This window comes from Camellia sinensis, unplaced genomic scaffold (genome assembly GCF_055761805.1).
Source record: "Camellia sinensis isolate YWXY unplaced genomic scaffold, ASM5576180v1 Unanchor1, whole genome shotgun sequence".
Taxonomy (NCBI): domain Eukaryota; kingdom Viridiplantae; phylum Streptophyta; class Magnoliopsida; order Ericales; family Theaceae; genus Camellia; species Camellia sinensis.
The window spans coordinates 23903111-23929307 of record NW_028128987.1 but is presented as its reverse complement, the minus strand read 5'-3'; positions in this window follow the sequence as shown (position 1 = coordinate 23929307).

Here is a 26197-nt window from a genome sequence, read left to right as displayed (position 1 = left end):
CTAAGATTCCCATGTGTTTTCAAAACTTCACTTTGTTGTTTACTATGTGAGTTTTCCAAACACTATTAAGTTCAGTGTAAATTGTTTTGAAAATACTTGGATTGAAAAAATCTTTTATTTTAGACTCATCTTAACATTTCAACTGAACTAGGTCTAGTTATCATCTGATTATACTATTTATTTATCGAAGACATGGGTGGTGCACTATAAAAGGCTTTCTTAGCTTTTATCATGCTATCATAAGCCTTCTAACAAGCTCATGGATATCGGTTGACCTAGTCATGACAATCAAACCATGATGTATAGATTTCTAGTTGGAATACAGAGAAAACAACATATATATTTTTTAGGTAGTAAAAGTTGTTGGAAAAATTAAACAGGATTTGTTGTCATAAAAAATACCAAATTAATAATTAATCAAAAATAAAAAATAAAATATTATTAGAGAAAATGTTTGGAAAAGCTTATTAGGTAGTCGACACATGCAGACTCCACTCTCCTTAGAAACAATACACCTCTTCTTCATCGAGCCGAATGGTGTTTCACCCCCAAGATACAATGAACTTCGAAATCACTTATGTGCAGCAAAGTAATAACTTCACGAACATAAATTGCCCAACACTCACTTTGGAAATCCACAAAGCCTTAATTAAGTCTCAAACCCAATGTGATTTTCTAAAAGCTAGAGAGACTTTCTCAAACATTTCAGCAATTTTTGGTTTTGCGCTTGTCCAAAAATGTGGAACTATTTCAAAAAAAAACAAGTGTAGAAAGCTGTAATGAGTGAGAAGGTGGGAAAACCTTCTAAAATAGAGAACCGATGGACATTATAATGTCCGGCCGAACTTTTGTAAGCACACCAAACATAAGTGCTTTGGCTGGATGATTTCAAAAAATGACCGACAGACACTTTACGATCCAGCCAAACAAGATTATGTCTGGCCGAGCACTTCTAGCGACCGACGGACTACTTCTGGAAGGTGGTCCCCCAGCATCTTGGAATATGCCATCCAAATCTATGGAGACTAAATGGCATATTCCAAGGCATCTCTTGCCTATTTAAACACTCCTTTGTGGAGAGGTAAAGGGTTGGTCAATTTTAAACTCTAAAGGCTAACCATTTGAACTCTAAGGCAATTCACTCTCTCACTCATATACTCATACACTAGGAACTTTCTTTCTCTTCTTGGCTTGAAAGGCAAACATCACTACTAGCTTTAGGGAGCTCGGATTAGAGTTTGTGACTAGCTTAGGCCCTACTTCTGCTAGATTTTGAGGAAATCCCTATTTCCATAATCATTTTCTTTTCTTTTCTATCTCTTTCTCTCTATCCAAACACTTTTATTGTGTTTGTTGGGATTATTGATTACTTAATTGATTTTCTTCTCTTTCTATCTCTCTCTCTCTCTCTCATTTCTGTAGTAATTATGACTTGTATAGAGACTTTGGCCAAGTCTAAGTTATTTTTCATTCTTTCTTTCTTTTTGCATTAGAAGCCCAAGCACGGTTTCGTATATGAGAATTGGATGAATCTCCCATCTCACCACTCTTTTTCATGGATTTAAGTAATTTTTATACATTTCCATGTGTTTGAGGGGTAGAATCTGTCTATTCTCATTAAAGTCTCCTTTATTTTGTTGTTTTTTTGTTTTCATTGCTATAGAAGCCCAAGCACAGTTTCCTCAGTGAGAATAGGTTGAATTTCCTCTTTCATCACTCTATTTCATAGATTTTAGTAGTTTATACCTTCTTCAATGTGTTGGAGGGGTATAATCTCTCTATTCTCATTAGAGTCTCCTTTATTTTGTTGTTTTCTTTGTTTTTGTTGCTCTAGAAGCCCAAGCACGGCTTCCTCTATGAGAGTAGACCGGATATCTCCTCTCATATCTCTTTTACATTAATTTGGTTAGTTTATACTTGTTTTCTTGAGTTTGAGGGGTAGAACTTCTCTATTCTCATTAGAGTTCATATTTTTGTTATTTTAAATGATATAGATGCTTTGTGTGTTAAAATGCGTTGAAAATGTCTTCTTCTCTCTCTCTCTCTCTCTCTCTCTCTCTCTCTCTCTCTCTCTCTCTCTCCCAGGTTAACTTATTTGTTTTCTGAAGATTTTTCATGTTGCCTGCATGACATTCCCATGGCTTAGTTTAGAATCATGCACTTAAGCCCTGTTTATCGTGTTTTAGTAGATATTGCTATCATTATGTGGTATGGCTTATTTTTTATGATTCGCATGCCAGTTTTTTGTAGTAACCGGACTCATAGGATTTATTTTATGTGTGTGATTTGCATTTTGTAACATATTTTCTAACTCTTTCTAATTTGTTTCGCTTGGCTGGAGTACTCGGTGAGTTATTCTTTTCATTCTTTTGCATATCATTCCCTAGACTATTGCATCTAGGATCACGTATAGTTTTCTAACCCATTACGCTCATGGGATGGTGCGGAGAAGTGCTAGGTGAGCTTTTCCCTTTCTTTTGTATCTTGGGTGTGTACTTGCTTCCTTACTATGTTCAGCATGATTCCATGAGACTATGTGCTTATGTGATATATCTCTGTGATTGCCGATTGTTTAGAGGTCTTATGCCTAAATTGGGGTAACTCTAATCTCCTTGCATGTGAGTTAGCTCTCCTTTTTATGAGATCCTTGCTAAAAAAAAAAAAAAAAAAAAAAAAAAAAACCCTTTTTTGAAATGCGAAAGATTAGAGTATTCCAATGTAAGCACTTGGGTCTTTACTTGTTTGCTCCACATAGTAAAGATAACATTAATAATTGAGTTATATGATCATATTGTGTTAATGGATTTCATATCAAGAATTAGTAAAGGCCGATCTTTAATCAAGTGAGTGAGGGTGCTCAATTCGCGACCTAACAGAGAAAACGTTTGAAGGGGCAATGTTTGTACAAGATTTGAAACCCCAATGAGGGGTTTCCACATGTCCATTTGGTGACTTAAAGTAGGTTGATTTACCCTATTTATTTTGGTGGCAAATTGGTTGGAATGAGTAGATTTGATGCAATCATGGCTTTGATGGGTTTTGGCCAAATCATTGGGAAGTTAGGATTCACGTGGGCAACTTTTCTCTTCTATTTTGAAGAGATATATATATATATATATAATTATTATATTAATTATATATGATGTTGAAGATATGCATCAGAAGGACATGTGGCTTTGATCCAACAGTCCCATTTCAAATGTTTCAAACAGCTCCTACAAAGGAAGCGTAAGTTGACCAAGCATGGACACATGGCAACCATCCAAGACCCTTACCCACCATCCAACGACTCATGCTTTTAGAAGGATCTGGTCAGCCCTATCTTTGAGGAACAAACCAACCAATCGCTGAGAAGAAGGAGGAAGTTGGGCAAAATGTGACTTCAAGAGGCCCGCAAGCAAAATAACTTTCAAGATTTTATAGAGATTTTCAGAAAGTTGTTGTAGATTTTCAGGAGGTCAGACGTGATTCTCAAAAGGACTTGAATGCTATAAATACAAGAAATAAAGGTAGAGCAAACACCCAATCAATCAATCATTCAACACAACTTAGTATATAACCCAATGTTATTTATCCTTAGTTTAGCCCTAGTTTAACTTAGGAATAGACTTGAAAGGCATCTTTGTCATATATTTTAGCCTTAGTTCATGACATATGTATCAAATTAGTTATTTTTTGCCTTCATAGGCATTGTTTTGGAACTAAGATTGTGCTCTTGGTTTTAGCCAAAACTTGTGTTTCAATCAAAAGATATATTTTTTATATTTTTGCACAAACACACGTAAATTGTGTTCTTATTTTCTAGGACCAGTTTCATTTTATTTTTGCTTCCATTGTTTGTGATGGGTTTATTTCAACACATAACCTATTGTAGAGAGAGAGAGAGAGAGAGAGAGAGAGAGAGAAAAGAGAGAGAGTAATAAGGGTTAAATTCATTTTATTCTCTCATGGTTTGGGTTAGAACATGTTATCCCTTGTGATTCAAATACAGACAGTAAATCCCCATATAGTTTTGGATTAAAGTGGCACAATTAGTTTTCCACTCAAACTAAACCACAGACCATTATTTAGAGTGAGATTGATTTTGTGAAAAGACAAAATGAAATTAATACAATAAAAGGATAATTTTACTCTCATTTTTTCTTCAAGCCTAAAATTAGATTAATATATTAATTAAAATATAATTAAGGATTGATTTAAAATATAATTAAATAAAAACATAAAATAAATATATTAAAATTTGATTAAATATAATTAAATGAAAATTAGAATTAGATTAAGAATTACAATAAATAAATAATAATATAGGATTAATTGTGATCTAAAATATAATTAAATTAGAATTATATTAAAAAGTTAAGAATTATAATATATAGTTAAATATTTGGAATTAATTGTGATCTAAAATATAATTAAATTAAAATTAGAATAAAAAGTTAAAAAATGCAATAAATATTAGGCAGTCAGGCCATAAGTCCATTTTTTAATCTTTTGAGCTATTAAGCCCAAGCTCTAATCTCTTTGGACCAAAAGGACACAATTTGTCCAAAAAAACAACCATCTGTTGAAATCCACCTATCTATCTATCTCTTGAAATCAACCTATCTATTGAAATCAACTTATCTATCTATCTGTTGAAATTTACCAAACTAACTATCAGTTGAAATATGACACATGTCACTCATTCAACAACCTATCTGTCGAAATGTGACACGTGTCACCTATTCAACACTCTATATGTTGAATCACACATTTCTTTACCTTACCACCACCACCTATAGTCGTCGATCACATCCATCATCCGCCGGTGACTTTTCCGGTCAAATTTTCCGGCGCTGACGACTTTCCGACGTGTCCTTATCATCAATTAAGATTTTACCTTTAATCTACTTCCTTATACACCTTTGAAATGGCGTTTTCACCAATTTTCTCTAAATAATTAAGAATTTATTATTATTTTTGATTTAATTGAATTAATGTCAAACATTATAAATTATGTGTATGGTATTAACGATTGCATTTTTATTCAAAATCACATGGGTCTTCTGGCTATATTTGAAATTACAAAAAATAAAATGTTTTACTCTCAAAATATAAAGAAGTAAAATGAATTTTTTCCTAACTGGCTGAAACGGGAAGGTTTCAATCCTCTCTTCTCTGCTCGAGGGAAGTTTCATCCCTTCCAAATTTAAAACAAAAATTACAATAAAAACAAGTGAATATGCCTTTATGTGGCACATATGGTGGAGAGTTCATTCCTAATTCAGTAAAAAAAAATTATTTTTTATTTTTTTGCTTTAAATTCAGTGGTGTATGGGCTTAGACCTGTACCCAATAGAAAAGCTGAAAGAAAGGTCCAAATTTGTTTTTTTTTTTTTTTGGATGAATAAGTCATAAAATAAAATAAAACAAAACAGATATACTAGTTTACATGGGCATATCCCAGGAGAACCTAGCCAATCAACTATGATATGGGAAGACGAACATATATACTAAACAAAAATAAATAAAGAATATGGACTAAAACAATAATTTCTATCAACATGAAAATATAAATAAGGACAAATTATATTGGTGGTTCTTATATTTTACTCTTTATATCATTTTGGTTTTTGTACTTTCAATTAAATCGATTTTTATCCTTAATTTTAAAATTTGCGTCAATTTCATCTAATTGATAATATCGTAGTGTATTTTAAGAAAAATTATCACTAAATTGGTTGACGTTAACTTATTGAGTTTAGTAAATTTATAATTTCGCCATTAAAATATGACACATGATACTTATGTGCATATTTCCTATAAAAAAATACTAGAGTTGTAACCAACTGAACTAAATTGAGACTAAATTATAAACTCAAGATCAAAATTGAGCCAATTGAAATTAAAATAACTAAAATGACATAAGAACTAAAGTATAGGGACTAGACTACCATCATAATTTGTTGGACAATCTTCATTGTATTTAATGAAATAAATAAAAAAAATTTGTGTACTTAACAACAAACGGAATATAGAAGAAATAAAGGATAGGAGAGAGTTCGTTTGATTACAAAAATTAAACCAGAAAATAAAATAAAATAAATAAAACAAATTTTTATTTTGTTACAAAAACAAAATGAAAATTTGAAACAAAAAAATAATAAAACAGAAAATAAATTAATTACTTATCAAATTAATTTCTTGAACAAATTTTCTGATCAAGTCCAGTGTTTAACACTGTGTCCTTAAGACAGATTTGTCCTCTCCACAGTGCTTTTAGATTGTGGACGTCTATCTCCCAAGATAAAATGATCAACAGCAAACAATAGCAGCACTGCAAATTGTTTGCACAACGAACACACTTTGTGTTTACACTCTTTCTCACAAGAAAATAATGCAGCTATCACGTCCCAAATTTCTAGCCCAAATGATAATACAACAATCATGACTCTTTCAAGGAAAACCGAATATAAATCTCTAAACTTACATTACATGATACAATAGTTCTTCATGCAACAATACTTTAATCCAACAACAAGTAAATAAACAAATAAATCCCCTCAAGGGTTTACAAGTTTCTAAGGCTTGAGCCTGGTTACACAAAACGGTTATTCAAACCCACACACATACAGCCCTTGGATTACACACAGAGTCACAGCAAAATGAGAGCCGTACTCTCAACACACATTTTCTTGCCTTTAGTTAGGCGGCATCACCACATATTTTCCTGCACAAAAAGCGCGTAGGGTGAGCATAAAGTCCAGTAAGAAATCCTTAACAAAACATATACATTTTATACAAGTCTCAAGGGATGAAATGCACATGCCATGCTATGCCCTTTTGAAAGAAAATCACATCTTCATCTTTGAAAACCATCATGCTCAATGATATCATGCAATTTCAATTCTTCAAAACTTAACAATTCATTTCAAGAGCGGTAAATACGACTCTGGTAATTCCTAGGTTGGTGACTGCAAGTAGACTATACAAGTACTACCAATTTGTCATTTTTACCGGTATTAACCGAAAGACTCGACACCTATCCGCACGGGTTTTCAGTCTTTCACCCCGGACTCTCAGGCCAACTTATTCAATATCATCTACACTATAACGCCCTGTATTTTATCACTCGGATAACATTACCAATATTCATTAATTAAGTTCATCTACAAATAACATTTCAACCTTGGATGAAATGTTGAATAATTAAATATACATATTCCCTCTCGTTATACAACAATGACATTTACATACAAATAAAAAAAATGGCCTGAGGTTTACAATAAAAGAGAGGACACTACTCTTTATAAAAAAAAATAGCACTCGGCCAAACAACAAATGAAGTAGTACAATCCATCACTACATTACACTTATAAAATGGTAAAACCCATTGTTTGATCTTCAAATCTGAAAAGCATTCCCTGTACACATGTACAAACAGGGGGAGAGCAACCACTAGCTCACCAAGCAATCTCATATTAAAACATTAGAAGATATGCGGGTACCAAAATACTCATACATATACGTGAAATCATAGCATGTCAAAACCATATGATTTTATTACATAACCTCTTAAATCAAATTTATTTATTTAACCACAACAAGTTAACTTAAATAAATAAACATGTTTCAATAGCAATAGGACATCCTTTTCAATTCATTCAATTATCTCATTATTAATTGAATCAAATAATTAAACAATTTATCAAATTCATTTTATACAGTCTTATGAGATAAATGCATATGACATGTCACGCTCAAAATATTTTTCTCATCTTTTGAAAATCTTACGCACATGCCATTTTGAAAACACATTAATCTAACAATTTTAATAAAATTTCAAGATGGTAAATATGACTCAGGTAATGTAATGAGTTGAATCAAATTGAATTTAATTATTTATTTATTTATTTATTTATTCTTTTCAATATCTATGTAGTAATTTTTTTTTTTAAAATATGTTTGTGGTTCGAGTATTGACTGGAGTTGGATTGATATGAATTTCCAAATCGCTTGATTGTTTAGTTGTTGTTATTATAGCTGTGGTGTCGTGGACCATTCTATTTAAATTGGTGAAAATAAATTATATTACTTCGTGATTTTGACTTCGTAAAGCCCGCTTGGTAAAATTATTTTTTTTAGTTTTAGTTATAGTGATTCTTGGGTCTTAAGTAATAAATGAGATATAAGTTCAATTTTTGGGTTTTATTTGATTAGCCCATACTTAATCATTTCAGTTCATATTTAATTATGTAAATGTTGGGTACCACTTTAAGTCTTTTAAAGCTAATTTATACTTTAATCTTAGTAGGGGATTTATTTTAAATTATTAAACTCCATTCATTTTGGACCCAATTGATTGAATCGTGACCCGTTAGTAATCATGTAATATTGTTGTGGTTTTATTATTATTATTTAATTACCATAAAAGAGTTGTGAATATTTATGGTGTGTACCATTAAACGAAATATATTTTGTGGTGAGAAAATATTATATTTACTTTTGTCATTAAAGATGTTGAAATGTATTTTTAAATTGATATATATATGTGTGTGTGTGTGTGTGTGTGTGTGTACAGTTAAATATTTGTTTAATTAGATATTTGTTTAGGAAATATCTATAAAAGTGACCAAATGGCTGTTTTTGTCAAACTTTGGGAGTTCTTGCCGTGAGGAGAAGAAAAAGGGGTTCCAATGTTGGTTTTTAATGGATTTGATCTAGTGTAAGTCATTTTTGACCCCTAGTGCTTTGGATCAAAACGTAGAGGGCGGAAAAGGCGTCGTTTGGCTCCAAGCAGATTTAATTTCTATTGCCAAAAAAATTGAAAGCTTATTGGCTTGAGGTGGGGTTTTTTCCTACTCTTCTTTATGTACTTTTACTTGATTATATGGAGCTTAGAGTTGTATATAATTTAATTAGAATTTTTGAAAAATTTGTGATTTATTTGCTTAAAAGAAAAATTTTGAGAAAAATAAAGAGTTGATGCCCAAATTGCGAAATTGTAAATGTGGAATATGTTTGTAAGGTTATGAAAGAGCTATGTTTTAAATTTGAACAAAAACGGACTTCGACTCGATTGGTTTTGAAATTTTTACCAGTTTGTGACCAAAAGAGCATTTTTAAAGAAAACAAAGGAATTACGTTTAACTTTTGGGGCTTTTGATCAAAATAGGATGTCATAGTTGAATAATGCTTGGAGAATGAGTTTGGAAAGAAAATGATATTTTCTTGGGCATTAACGGTATTATTTTGCTTAATGTATCTATTGGAATAAAACCGACACGGTTAGAAATGGACCTTGAGAGGTTACTGGACGTGATTGTGATATGAAAACTAGTGTAGTTGTTCATATTTGACGAAATGTGGAATAGATTGTATTTATCAAAATTTTTGAAATTTAATTGTTTAAATATCTGTTTAGAAATATCTATTTTGGGCTATCGATGGAGGATAGCCATGATTGTTGTTGAAATGCATGAAACTAAGGTAAATTGAACCACATTCCTCATTTGTTGCATTGGACATTGCATTTCATTCATTTCATTGGAAATGTATCCGTTTTTGAGAAATTGTTTGGAAATGCATCTGTTTGGGAAAAGATGAATACTTGGTGAATCTGGGTATGGGGTATAGAACCGTGCAGTTAGGTGTCGAGCCTTCCAGTTTACTGGTAAAAATGACAGTGGTAGTGCATTTAGGCCAACTTGCAAACACTCACCTAGAGATTCACAGAGCCTGTATTCATGTAACATATATGGTTTAAAATGGAAATAATTTTATATCTGTTGTTGCATCTCAGCATTGCATGCTTTATAAAAAGAGAGATAAACTATTTTATCATGAGCATGGCATGAGCATACTCCTCTTTAGTCTCTTCATGGTCCATATGTTGTGTAGTATATCTCTATTGGGCTGTGGCTCACCCTGTAAGGGAAACCATATCAGGTATAGGTGTTATGCCTCCACCAAGGCACTGACTTGGGAGGATTCGGAGCTGAGGCTTCATTTTTATTTTATGGTTATTTGTTGAATGTAAGCCCAGGGCTATATTGCGTTGAGTTGAAACTCCATTTTGTGTAACCAAGAATGTTCTTGGTTAAATTTGTACGCCTGTAGGATACTTATTATCTATTTGGCTTCTATTTCATACTTGTTGTAAAATGCATGCTTGGGATTGGAACTGGGATATTGAGATATGAACAGAATGTATTTGGCATTTTGGATTAAATGGAAATGGATGTATGGAATAGTTAGCTAGATATATGTGTTTGTCTATCAGGTGGGTTTGTTGTATAAATAGATATACCCTGCCTAATTTTTCGAGACGTTATAGGTAATCCATAGGCTGGTGTCAGCAAGTAGACTATACAAGTACTACCAATTTGTTATTTTTACTAGTATTAACTGGAAGGCTCAACGCCTATAATCTATCATTTTTACCAGTATTAACTGGAAGGCTCGACACCTATAATCTGTCGTTTTTACCAGTATTAACTGGAAGGCTCGACAACTATCATCTACATCACCTTTCAAGACTTATCACCGTATTTACCCCAAAATCATTTCATGAAAACTTATTTCTCAACATTCCTTTCTCAATGCAAAGTTTTCAAATCAAATTTCAAAGCTCATCATTATCAAATGAATTGATATGCCAATGCAATGATTAATAATACAATGCAATATTTCTTCCACTTTTAATACTTCCACACAATATTCCCATTGTGATCAAAATTCTCATTTCTCATTTCAATATAATTTCTCCCGATGAATATAAATTCTTTTATTCCAATTCATCCATGGGACAACATGATTCCCACACTTAGAGTAATTTCAACCATTTAGTCACTTCAAGACCATATCAACATTTTGAACAACAATTTCCAAAACTTCAACAATTCTCATATTCCATAAAAACCATCATTTATATCTAAACAAATAAACAATTTTTCAAACATCATTTATTTTTGCACAAAAAATAAACATAACAACATCTTCAAAGATTGTTAACATCTTTCTTAAAACCCCCCAATTTTTAGGTTTTCTAACCAAAACCACTCATCTTTATTTATTGAAAGAAAGTCACCAAAAACATGTTTCTTCAATCCTCATAGTTCAAAACCCTCAATTTCTATTTTAAAAGGAACAAGAAAGTAAACCACTTTAAAAAAAAAATCTCTCATCTTTTTGAATCAACAATCAATTTTCAAAACAAATCAATGGATGATTTCGAACATTATCTAGATCTTGCAAAAACATATATATAACTCAAAGGAAATCCCTACTTATTAAATATTACCATTTCCAATCCTACTATGTCAAAAGTTATGGTATAATCTTAATAACACACTTTTAACCATAACAAATATAACCTTTTAACCAAAACTAATTTAATCCACTAAATTAGTAAGTTTATTATATTCAAAAATTTTCAAATTAATAATACCAAACCTAACTTCACATGACTCATCCCTCAAACATAACTATACCTCAACATAACCATTTTTTATGCCATGCTATTTAAAGAGGTAATATTTTTACCAAGTTCTTTACTAATAACAATTTCACAACTTTTTCTAAAATTACTTAACCAACATGATATTTACATCAAAAATTATGAAATATGTCCAATAGTAACATTTTCAAGGTTATGAGTTTGAAAGTCCACATTTCATATTTTTATTTTTATAAAAATGAACACAACTTAATCATCAACATATCATCTTTTATAAACTATCATGAATATAATACTTTTAGAGTTTTTAATCCCAAAGCAACTCTATATTCCTACTTCAGCATTTACTCCATATTCCTCAATATCAATTTATTTTTCTCAAAAATAAATTTCAAATCAAATATTAAAAAAATATTCAACTTTATATTTCTCAAAATAAATCATCTAATCATAATATGATGTAGAAACAATCTATACAACTATTAAATTTTATTTTCGTATTTCTTTGCAAAATTATCAAGACAAAATGATTTTCCCAAATCAATCTCAAAATACCAATATTCTTAAAATTTCAACATAATTTTTCTTTCAAAAATTACCAAACAAAAATCTAAATATATATATATATATATGCAATACCTCTTATAATGATATATTTTCTCAAAATAACCCTAACATAGCTTTAATGTAAAAACATAAAGAAAGTCTCTACCTCAAATAATGAAGAAGAGCAGATCTGGAAGGCAAATCTTGCCTGATCATGAATCCAAGACTACCATTGCGAAGATCACAACGAGCTCTCCGACTTTCATTTACAAAAATTTTACAAAATCTCACTCTAAGGACTCCCACTCAAAGCTCAAAGGTTGAGCATCCATGGTGAGAAAGAGATGAGGCAGAGAGAGTTGAGCTCTCTGCCACAAGAAATGAAAAGGAAAGGAAATGAGGGGAATCAAAGGAAGGGAAATAATGGCAAGGACAAAAATAGGGGCTACCCACATGGATTTGTTCCCCAAAGCTTGATTTTTCTCAAAAAATATAATTTTTGTAATAATACCTCAAAATTAATATAAATTATAAAATGATATAATTTTTCTCACCACAAAATATAATATTTTTTTACACCACAAAATATAATATTTGGATCACTACGAAATATATACATTTTCATTCTTTATAAAATATATAATTTTTCTCCATATGGTACACACTATAAAATCAACTATTAAATATTTATTATAATCTTATATAATAACTAATAACATCTCCTAAGGTGGTTACTACCAATCACCTAATTAAAAATGACCAAACAGTTAAACATGAGTCATTAAGCAAACTCAAATTAAATTAAATCTAAATCATGGGTCTCACCCATAAGTCAAACATGGTCCAATTATATACCAAAATAGTCAAAACAAATTTATCTCAAATCCTAGTCCGAACACCCAAACTCAATTTCAAATTCTGCTATAAAATAAATTGAACACCAATCAGTTCGTGAATTTTCATAAAATAAATACTCACCATTTAATTCTGAAATTTTTATCCAACGTGCTAGACTCATACGGGAACAACATATAAAAATTTCATAATTTTGTGAGATCAGAAACTATTTTAAAAAAATAAAAAATCGAATTATTTTCGCACAGAATTTATACTGTAATCAAATTCAAAAATTTGCTCAATTAAATTATGTACTGGCTATTTAAAAAAAAAAATTCTAGGGCATTACATACACCACCTATCAAGACTTACCAACGTATTTACTCCAAATCCATTCCATGAAAACTTGTTTCTCAACATTCTTTTCTCAATGCAAGTTTTCAAATCAACTTTCAAAATTTAATGTAATCAAATGAATTGATATGCCAATAACACAAGATGAATATAAATACTTTTATTCCAATTCATTATCCAAGGAATAACACAATTTTCTCTTCTCAAGTATCCTCAACAATTAGTCATTTCAAGACTATTTCAACGTTTTGAACAATAATTTCCAAAATAAACAACAATTCTCATATTCCCTGAAATTCATCATTTATATAAATATAAATAGGAAATTCCCAAATTCTAGGTTTTCATACCAAAACTATACAAATCAAATCTTTGAAAGAAAACTTTCCAAAATCATCTTTTCTTCAATCAACGAAGATCAAAACCCATAAGATCATCTTAAAAGAACAAAAGACAAACCCACTTTCAAAATCACTCAACTTCTTGAATTAACAATCAATTTTCAAAGTTATCGAAATATGATTTCGAAAATCATCTAGATCTTACAAAAATATATATATAACTCTAAGAAAATCCCTACCTCAAGTATTGAAGAAGAATTGAGATGAAACCCCAAAATCAACGATGCCTAAACTCGATCTTCACCTGAAATGTCCCAAATTTCTAACTCAAATGATAATACAACAATCATGGCTCTTTTAAGGAAAACCGAATATAAATCTCCAAACTTACATTACATGATATAATAGTTCTTCATGCAACAATACATTAATCCAACAACAATTAAATAAACAAATAAATACCCCCAAGGGTTTACAAGTTTCCAAGGCTTGAGTCTGGTTACACAAAACGGTTATTCAAACCCACACACATATAGCCCTTGACTAACACACAGAGTCACAGCAAAATGAGAGTCTCATACTCTCAACACACATTTCCTTACCTTTAGTTAGGCGGCATCATCACATCTTTTCCTGTACAAAAATCCCATAAGGTGAGCATAAAGCCCAGTAGGAAATCCTTAACAAAGTATATACATTTTACACAAGTCTTAAGAGATGAAATGCACATGTCATGCTATGCGCTTTTGAAAGAAAACCACATATTCATCTTAGAAAACCATCATGCTCAATGATGTCATGTAATTTCAATTCTTCAAAACTTTACATTTCATTTCAAGAGCGGTAAATATGACTTTGGTAATCCCTAGGTCGGTGTCTGCAAGTAGACTATACAAGTACTACCAATTTGTCATTTTTACCAGTATTAACCGGAAGGCTTAACACCTATCCGCGCAGGTTTTCGGTCGTTCACCCCGGACTCTCAGGCCAACTTATTCAATATCATCTATACCACCTATCAAGACTTACCAACGTATTTATCCCAAAACCATTCCATGAAAACTTGTTTCTCAACATTCTTTTTTGAATGCAAGTTTTCAAATCAACTTTCAAAGTTTAATGCAATCAAATGAATTGATATGCCAATAACACAAGATGAATATAAATACTTTTATTTCAATTTATCATCCAATGAATAACACAATTTCATCTTCTCAAGTATCCTCAACAATTAGTCATTTCAAGACAATTTCAACGTTTTGAACAATAATTTCCAAAATGAACAACAATTCTCATATTCCCTGAAATTCATCATTTATATAAATATAAATAAGAAAATTTCCAAACATCCATTTATTTTGACACACAAAATAAATATAACAATATCATTCATGAATTTTCAGTCTCTTTTTAAAAAAAATTCCCAAATTCTAAGTTTTCTCACCAAAACTATACAACTCAAATCTTTTGAAAGAAAACTTTCCAAAATCATCTTTTCTTCAATCAACGAAGATCAAAACCCATAAGATCATATTAAAAAAACAAGAGACAAACCCACTTTCAAAATCACTCAACTTCTTGAATCAACAATCAATTTTCAAAGCTATCGAAAGATGATTTCGAAAATCATATAGATCTTGCAAAAATATATATATAATTCTAAGAAAATCCCTACCTTATGTTTTGAAGAAGAAATGAGATGAAACCCCCAAAATTAACGATGTTGAAACTCAATCTTAACCGCACACAACGAAGCCCTCAAGAAGTTAACCAACTTTGATAAAGAAACTATGGCAGAACTCTAATGGATCTTAAGAAATCAAGGTTTTGATCCAATTTGTCGTAGGGAAATGTAGAGAGAAGGGAGAGCAAAGGGTTTTTAGAGAGAGAGAGACCTAACAAGAGTGAGATACACTCAGCCTAAAGAGAAGAAAAGACCAAAATTTCGGACTCACCTACCACGGCATGTGCGGCGCTTCTCCCACACTTGCACTCCCGCACCTGCATTTATTGCAGTAGCCAAACAAGCCCTCCCCTATTTTCCGCATGTGCTGCTCAAGAAATTTCAAATGCATTTTGCATTTTTTTTTCAGCGAGCTGACCCCCGTAAGCTAATCGGGTCAAAATCGGGATCGCTACATCACCACACACAACGAAGCCCTCAAGATGATAACCAACTTTGGTGAAGAACTTAGGACTAAATCCCAATGGATTTAGAGAAATCAAATAGATAAGATGACTTCTAGAGAGAGGAACTCCAGATTTGGAATTCTTGCGAGTTTTAGAGGGAGAGGGGGTTGAAAAAATGATTTGAAATATCATATTCACGAACTGATATAACATGGTCAAATACACATTCCCAGTACTTTTGCAGACAGGTCAAACTTCTGGAAACAAACATTCTTTGCTCGAGCACATAAACGATCGCTTGAGCTGACAAGTAACTTCGAATGCATTTTGCATTTTTGCTTCGGGGGAGCTGCCCCTCGACCCCGCCCGGGCGCTGCCCTTGGACCTGTCAAGAGGTGTTTCCTCCTAGACCCTCGTGAGCTGACTGGGTAGCTCGATCCCTGACAAAGTCAGCGAAGTGGCAAAATGTGAAAGATACGCTACAACCCGATACAAACATGAGACATTACCTGTTCCAAACACTGCTACAACCCGATAACCAAAATAAGGGGAATACAGGAAACTAAGATACGTAACACTGTTCAAAACCATACCAACCCGAGCCTGGAGCACCACAAAGAGACAGGTCAAAACTGGGATCGCTACAACAGGAAAATGTAGAGAGAAATTGCAGAATATTTTGGACGAAAATTGAAGTGAAAACATCAAATGAGGGGCTACCTATTTATAGATGGAGTGGTGGCTATTTAATTTGAATTAAACAGGTACAGATTTGAATGAACAGGTATGGCAATTGTTCGGTTTGAATAAATAGATACAAATCTGTTGGGTTCAAATTTTGAACAGATAAAACCTATGTTGAACAGATTTGAATCTGTCTGGGTGGGGAAATTAAAATCGGAGCCAACTTTTGAAATTAATTTTTGAAATTCAAATTCCAAAAAATTAGAATTTTATTTTAGAAAAAAAAAATTCAAATATTTTTGGCCCAAAAAGATAAGTATTGGGCCAGACAAGCCCAACCCAACCACACATCACGCACCGGCGCCCAAGCCCAGCCCAGCCCAGCCCAGCCCAGCTTGCCCGACCGACCAGACGAACAACAGTAGCGGTGTAACAACCCCAACCTCTGATTAACATTAATCCGTGATTAATTATGCCTAATTAGCAATTAAGGTGAATTCTGCGATAAACTACATGTGTGTGATGCATTGTTTGTGTCTATATCTGTTAGCGTAGAAAGATATGTTCACGTTTTAGTTTCGGTTTACGAATTGAAAGCATTACCAGCGTCCGAATCCGAAATTGACTTGATTTATGTGCTAATTAGGATTTATAGAATTTTATGGTAAGTTAAATTGAAATTCGATTTGGAGCGATTAAATTAGATTAAAATAATGCCATTTGATTAGTTTGGATTAATTATTACTTAAGGCACCATTTTGAGCCCACTCACTTCTTTTCTTGACTTCACCACATTAGGAGTTCACCCAAGAGAGAGAGCCAAACGTGAGATAGAGAGAGGGAGAAGAGAGAGTTGAACTCAACAAGGAAATTTCTTGAAGGTAGAGGAAATTGAAGAGAGTTTGGAAGATTAAGCTACCACACTTGAGAATCCAAGACTTAAGGTAGGCATTCACCCTCTTAACTATGAAATTGAATTGCTAATACAAGAATTCTAGTGAATTAAATGAACTCATGTAATGATTAAGCTAAGAATTGGTGAATTGAAGCTCAATACATGCATGCATGTGTAATTCATGGCATTTGAGGTTGTCTTTCTAAAGAATCCTTGCATGCATGTCATAATCCAAGCTTTGTTTTAGAAATTCTTCATGTTCCATATCATATTTTCATAGTTGATCATGTTTTTGGGTTGAACATTGCATTTGGTCATGTTTTGGAAGACTTGAGTTCAAAGAATTGCATACAAGTCATGTACATGAATTAATTTCAAGTTAAATGTTGCACAATTGGCATGCTTTGGGGCCATGATTTCTTGTTATGATGCTTTAAACATGTTATTTTATGAGTTACTATGTGTTTTCCAAAGTCTTGGGCCTAGAAAATTGAGTTTGATGCATTTGAAGTTGAGTTTGAGCTTGGTGATCAAATCTGGAATTTCCAGAAATTTAATCCACGCTCGAGCGTGCAATCTGAGTACATGCACTTCTGCTCGAGCGTCGAGTTTTACGCTTGAGCGTGGAATGCATATACCCAGAAGTTCTAGTGTTTTGCAGTCCGCTCGAGTGGGGGAATCTACGCTTGAGCGAGGGTCTAAGTCTCACGCTCGAGCGGAGGTCGAGCGTCCGTCGAGCGTGAAAATCATGCATCCAGTACTTTTTCAAAAGTTTACAGTCCGCTAGAGCGGGAAAAGTCACACTCGAGCGGAGCTTCATTGTCTGCATGTCCGCTCAAGCGGGGAAAGCCACGCTCGAGCGTGGACCTTATTTTCAACAAGTTTCAAGAAATGTTTTCCAATGCATTCTTGCATCCTCATTCCATCTTAGGCATTCCTAGACCACGTTTAAGGCTCCATAATGAGGATTAAAGGTTAGAAACACGCTAAGAGCCAATGAAGTAAGTTATGTACAATTAGAACGTGTGTTTCAAGTGTGTCTGTTATGTGTTATGTAGGTCACGTGCCGCGTATCGTTTGACCAATCTACACCGTCTGTCTATCTCAAGGCCAACTGTGAGTAATAACTTAGTAAAGTTATGTTCAACTGTATTTACTTTCTGTGTGACAAAATAAGGTCTGTTTTCTGATGTACTATATTTTGTACAATGAATGATTGTCCAATTTCTGATATGTAATCGTGACATCCTTAGCATCATGTGATATCTGTTGGTTGTTACCCGGTATCGGAGGTTCCATCATGAAACTTAATCTGTCTACACTCTGTTACCCGTACCAGAGGCTCCATCATGAGGCTTAGCGTATTTATTCTCTATTACCCGGATCCGGATGTTCCTTCATGGAACTGGTTATTCATAACCATCACGTGTCTTCCTCTGTTCTGTATCTGCTCTATTAGTGCTAATAGATGTATCACATATACTTAAGCATACCTCATGATTTCTATATATGATCTGGACAAATTATGAATTTGATACGAAACTGAATTATGATTTCTGAATCTGTACGAACTCATTCATTGAAACCCCTTTACTCTGTTATTGTTCACTGAGCTTTCACTCACAGTTTATATTATGTATGTAGGTGAGCCGGCACGTGATCTGGGCCAGAGTTGACGGCCTTCATTTCTATTTTTGTTAGCCAACCGTTGTGCCTCCCGAGGAGGTTCCGATCAAAGTCTAGTTATGTGGTTGTTTTTGTAGTTATGCTAGTCTCTAGCTGTTTTGTGAAGTCGGGTCCTGGGAATTACACTTTTGTAAATGTTTTGTAAATATTGATGTCCTTCGACCGACACGCTTATGTATATATATAAGTTTTGAAATATTCTGTCCCATGTTTGTTATCAAAGCTCATTGGACCTTGTCTATTTTGTATAATTGCTTCTGCAGCTCCTTATTATGTGTTGATCTGTTAAGAGGCCTTTGGTAATCCATGGATTACTGGCCGGTTACGATGCTAAACCTATAGGGGCGGGTTTGGATCGTGACAAGCGGCGCGCACGTGTGTGTTTGTTTTGGGTCCAATGGGTCTGGCCCATTTTGCCCATAACCACCCTCTCTACAAAACTTGGGTGTCCCTTGGGGCCTACCCCAAGTTCCAACCCCAAGCCTTATAAACTCACTCAAAGGTTCCCACCAAATCAATGTGGAACAAGCCTTTATTCAAACTTTTAGGAAATTTCACCAAAAACACCATTTCCATGGAGCTCTCTTTGGCTTCAATTTCCCATTCAACCGATAATGGTTTTGAGCAACCAAATATACCACGTGAATCACAACACAGCATAGAACGCATTACCACTTAGACCTGCTAACTTTGGTGCATGGGTCTCACCTAAAAACATTAGGCCAAAGTTAAGGAAAAATCTGATTTTCCAAAACTTCCAAAACCATTTCTAACAATCCCCCACATGAATGGAATTAGATAACAACAGAAATGCAACAATATGCAGAATTTGTCGAAAGAGTATAAATCAAAAATATCTTACACCAGGATAGGTAGCTTTCAGCCTTGAACCTTCCCTAGCGATAACCTATCGGACTTACTATCTAACCAATAGACGTGATGCCTTGAATTGTTCAGTCGTTTGTGTAAACCAAGACAATAGATTTCACACAAAATATCTTTTGACGCATCATAGTTCTCACGGTTGTGTTCATTTTGTCCTTGAACGCTCCTGGTTATTCATGCGTGCTTCTAGAGAATTTAGCCTCTTCATTCTCATAGAACCGGCCCCAGTTCAACACTCATATAGGTGATTCTTATTATGAGTATCTCCTATACTCATCTTGATTTTATGCCTAAATCAAGATATAAGTAATCATTAAAAGCAAAGCTTATCCTTAAACCCCTACATACAACACATGTTGCAGATATCACTCTCACCATAGGAATGGGTAAGGAATTTTAATTCCTTGGTGATTTCTGGTAAGCCACACATGACTTAGTTGTCCCTTTGAACTTAGTTATTGGGATCTCCAATCATATAAGTAGGGTTACCATTATGATGACTCTTATGTAATAGGCTTTAATCTCATCCCCTTCGATGAACTATACACTTGCTCTGTTGTCAAACCTTTTGTTAACGGATCCACAATATTTTCTTTAGATTTTATATAATCTATTAAGATTATTCCATTTGAGAGCAATTGCCTTACGGTATTATGTTGACGATGAATATGTCGTGACTTACCAATATACATATGATTGTGTGCCCTACCTATTGTAGATTGACTATCACAATGAATGCAAATAGTTGGCACATGTTTTGGCCACATTGGAATGTCTTCTAGGAAGTGGCGAAACCATCCTGCTTCTTCTCCTGCTTTGTCTAAAGCAATGAACTCAGATTCTATTGTGGATCGTGCGATGCATGTTTGTTTCGTGGATTTCCAAGAAACAGCAGTGCCTCCCAAAGTAAAGACATATCCACTAGTGGATTTTGAATCTTCAGTATCCGATATCCAATTGGCATCATAATAACCTTCGAGTATTGCTGGATATCGAGTAAAGTTCAAACCATGATCACGGGGTAAATCTTGGATATCTAAGAACCCGAATGATCACTTTCCAATGGTCTTCTCTGGGGTTACTAATGTACCTACTCAATTTACTGACCGCATAAGCTATATCAGGACGAATACAACTCATTAGGTACATTAGGCTTCCAATGATTTGGGAGTATTTTAACTGAGACACCGCATTACCTTTATTTTTCGATAAATAAAGACTGCTGTCTACATGTGTTCTAGATACATTCATATCATCCTTGATAAATTTACCAAGAATTTTCTCAATATAATGTGATTGAGATAATGCATATCCATCAGATATTTTAGTAATTTTCATTCCTAATATAACATCTGCGACCCCCATATCTTTCATATCAAATCTTTTGTTCAGCATTTGCTTAGTTGATTTGATCATGTTTTGACTGTTTCCAATGATAAGCATGTCATCCACATAAAGACAAACAATGACATAACCTTTGTCCGTGTTTTTAACATAGACGCACATGTCACATTCGTTTATCTTAAATCCATTAGTAAGCATAGCATGATCAAATTTTTCATGCCATTGCTTAGGTGCTTGTTTTAATCCATAAAGAGATTTTACAAGCCGACAAACTTTCTTTTCTTGCCCTGGCACTACAACCGCTTCGGGTTGCTCCATATAGATCTCTTCATTTATATCACCGTTTAAGAAAGTTGTCTTAACATCCATTTGATGTATCTCTAAATTATAAAACGCTGCTATGGCAATAAGCATGCGGATGGATGTTATTCTTGTCACAGGAGAATATGTGTCAAAATAGTAGTGACCTTCCTTTTGTCTGTAACCTTTTACTGCAGGTCTTGCTTTATACTTGTCTATTGAACCATCTGCTTTCATTTTTCTCTTGAATATCCACTTATATCCAAGAGATTTAGAACCAGGTGGAAGATCCACCAATTCCCAAGTATGATTTTTCATAATGGATTCGATTTCATTATTAATAGCCTCTTTCCACAAAGGTGCTTCAGGACCTGTCATTGCTTCCTTAAAGTTTTAAGGTTCATTTTTTAACAGGTATGTCAGAAAATGTGGACCAAAGGATTTTGATGTTCTTTCTCTCTTACTTCGTCTTGGTTCATCATCAGTTAAATCCTGTTGGTTGAGACCATTACTAACATCTTGTATTTGATTGTCATTGGTCTCTTAACTTTATGTACAATCATAAGTTCTTTTCTGAGAACTTAATTCCTATCCTTTCTTGTAAGGAAAGACATGTTCAAAAAACACAACATTCCTTGACTCTATAATAATGTTCACATTTATATCAGGTATTTCTGATTTATAAGTCAAAAATTGATATGCACTACTATTCTGAGCATAACCAATAAACACACAATCCATTGTTTTTGGTCCTATCTTAGTCTTTTTTGGAACAGGAACTTCCACATTTTCCAAACACCCCCACACTTTTAAGTATTTGTAGGAAGGTGGTCGACCTTTCCACAATTCATAAAGAGTGCTATTTGTTTTCTTGTGGGGTATTCTGTTAAGAACATAATTAGCAGACAATATTGCTTCCCCCCACAAGTTTTGCAGTAAGCCTGAGCTTAGTAACATGGCATTCATCATTTCTTTAAATGTTCTATTCTTTCTTTCAGCAATACCATTTTGCTGTGGGGAATAGGGTGCTGTAGTTTAGTGAATAATGCCATGTTGTGCACAAAATTCATTTAATGGTGCATCATATTCACCACCCCTATCACTTCTAACCATTTTAATTGTTTTTTCAAGTTGATTTTCAACTTCAGTTTTGTAAAGTTTAAACATTTCTAAGGTTTCTTCTTTACTTCTAAGTAAGTATAAATAACAATATCTTGTGCAATCATCAATAAATATTATGAAATACTTTTTATCTCCTCTAGTTTGAACAAATTTAAGATCACATACATCTGTATGAATTAATTCTAAAGGTTCGGTTTTTCTTTCAACCGATTTAAATGGAGCCTTAGTTAGTTTCGCTTCTACACAAATCTCACATTTGTGATTAGGATCAATTTCAAACTTTGGTATATAATCCAAACCAATTAATCTACGCAAAGCATCATAATTTACATGTCCTAATCTACCATGCCATAAATTCGACTCAAGAATATAAGCAAAAGATGTGTTATTCTCATTAATAGCAAGTTTTGGTACAACCGTCATTACATTCAACTTGAAAAGACTATCACTCATGTATCCCTTACCAACATACATACCAATCTTTGTTAATTCAAATTTATCAGACTCAAATACAAGCCTAAAACCATTTTTACTTAACAAAGAACCAGAAACTAAATTCTTTCAGATGTTTGGTACATGCAGTACGTTGTTGAGGGTAAGTTCCTTCCCTGATGTCATCTTCAAGATCATTTTTCCTTGTCCAGCCACAGTAGAAGTAAAAGAATTTCCTATAAAAAGTTGTTCACCATTTGTAGCCTCATTGTAGGTAGTGAACATCTTCTTGTCCGCACAAATGTGACAAGTTGTTCTAGTGTCAACCCACCATTCCTTGGGATTTTCAACCAAATTAGCCTCAGACACCACAGCAAAGAGATTGATGTCATTTACCCCATCAGAGATGTAATCAAGTTCTGTCACATTGGCTTGATTGGTATTCTTCTTGCTTGTACTTCCGCAATCCTTCTTAGGGTGGCAACAATCATAAGCTTGATGTCCGGTCTTGCCACAATTATAGCACCTTCCTTTGAACTTCTTATTGCCATTATTGTCACCTTGTTTAGGACCATCTCCAGTAAACTTCCCCTTTTTGTTATGTGGTTTGTGCACTTGTTCAACCACATTAGCCTTGGACTCAATGGGATTTTTACTATTCATCTTTTCAGCCTTTCGGTTATCTTCCTCAATTCTTAGTCTTACAATCAATTCATCCATGTCCTTGTGTTTATGTTTTAAATAATTTTTGAAATCTTTCCTAGCCGGTGGTAACTTTTCCACTAAAGCAGCGACTTGGAAAGACTCACTAAGAGACATACCTTCAGAATGAATATCATACAAAATTAATTGAAAATTTTGAACTTGAGAAATTACTGTTTGGGAGTCTACCATAACGAAGTCCAGAAATTTACCGACAACAAATTTCTTTGTGACAGCATCCTCTATCTTGTATTTTTTCTTCAAAGAATCCCACAATTCTTTTGTTGTTTTCAGAGGGCTGTAAACATTATACAACATGTTGTCAAGGCCATTGAGGATGTAGTTTCTGCACAGAAAGTCAGAATGTTTCCATGCGTCTACAGCGGCAATGACTTGCCGATCACTTTTGTCCTCTCTAAGTACTGGAGCCTCTTCACGGAGAAACCGGGCCAAATTTAGAGTTGTAAGATAAAACAACATTTTCTTCTGCCATCTCTTAAACTTAGTGCCATTAAATTTTTCTAGTTTTTCTCCATGATTTATTAGAACTTGAACATGGTTCTGGATAGGGACCGGAGTCGTTGTAATGATCGGATTTGGAGTACTACTTTCAACAGCCATAATATCTGATTACAAAAATCAGAAAAAATCATCACAAATTAATTTTCTAGTTACTAAAACCAGAAAATAAATTATAACACAAAATAATTTTATTTTCCTTGTTACTAAAATTAGAAAAATAAAATAGCACAATAATTTTCTGTAACACAAATTAATATTTTGCAATTGTTAATGACACCAGTATATTACTACTAGTTGTCAAAGAAAATAAATTGTATATTACTACTATTTGTCAAACAGTATATTACTACTATTTGTATTTTCCAACCAGAATATCACTTTGTGAAAGCATAGAAAATTAAATACAATGAAGACACCAGAAAATATTGGGTATGTTTGGTTTGGTTTTAGGAGAGTAGTTTTTAAAAATTATTTTGGGGAGAGAGTTTAGAAATTTTTTTGGTTGTTTGGTTGTGTACTTTGAAAGTAGTTTTGGAGTTTGGGAGTTTGCAATAATTTGATATTTTGTTATAATTGATTAGATATGTGTGAAAGAAAAAGTGATTGATTGATAGGTAAGAGAGAGAAAGTGATTTTGAAAATTATTTTGGAAAATTTACAAACCAAACAATTTTTTTTTTAATTTTTTTCCCAAAATCACTCTAGAAATCCAAACCAAACATACCCATTATGTCTTAAGATTGTTTGACAGTCTTCGCTGTAGTTGAAAAATAAATAAATTTTGTTTGTGTACTTAATAACAAATAGAATATAGAAGAAATAAAAGATATGAGAGAATTCGTTTGATTGCAAAAATCAAACCAGAAAATAAAATAAAATAAATAAAACAGATTTTTATTTTGTTACAAAAACAAAATGAAAATCTGAAACAAAAAAATAATAAAATAGAAAATGAATTAATTACTTACCAAATTAATTTCTTGAGCAAATTTTCTGATCAAGTCCAGTGTTTAACACTGTATCCTTAAGACAGATTCGTCCTCTCTACGATGCTTTTAGATTGTGGACGTCTATCTCCTAGGATAAAATAATCAACAGCAAACAATAGTAGCACTAAAAATTGTGTGCACAATGAACACACTTTGTGTTTACACTCTTTCTCACAAGAAAATAATGTAGCAAAATGTAGAGAGAAATTGTAGAATATTTTGGACAAAAATTGAAATGAAAACATCAAATGAGGGGCTGTCTATTTATAGATAGAGCGGTGGATGTTTAATTTGAATTAAACAGGTACAGATTTGAATGAACAGGTATGGTACCTATTCGGTTTGAATAAACAGATACAAATCTGTTGGGTTCAAATTTTGAACAGATAAAACCTGTATTGAACAGATTTGAATCTGTCCGGATGGGGAAATTAAAATTAGAGCAAATTTTTGAAATTAATTTTCAAAATTCAAATTCCAAAAAATTAGAATTTAATTTTAGAAAATAAAATTCAAATGTTTTGGCCCAAAAAGATAGGTATTGGGTCGGACAAGCCCAACCCGCCCGATTGGCGGCGCGCGTGTTTATTTTGGGTCCAATGGGTCTAGCCCACTTTGTCCATAACTTCCCTCTCTACAAAACTTGGGTGCCCCTTGGAACCTACCCCAAGTTCCAACCCCAAGCCTTATAAACCCACTCAAAGTTTTCCACCAAATCAATGTGGGACAAGCCTTTATTCAAACTTTTAAGAAATTTCACCAAAAACACCATTTCTATGGAGCTCTCTTTGACTTCAATTTTCCATTCATCCGATAATGGTTTTGAGTAACCAAACATACCACGTGAATCACAACGCCGCATAGAACGTGTTACCACTTAGACCCACCAACTTTGGCGCATGGGTCCCACCTAAAAATTAGACCAAAGTTAAGGAAAAATCTGATTTTTCCAAAACTTCCAAAACCATTTCTAACATAATTTTTATTTATA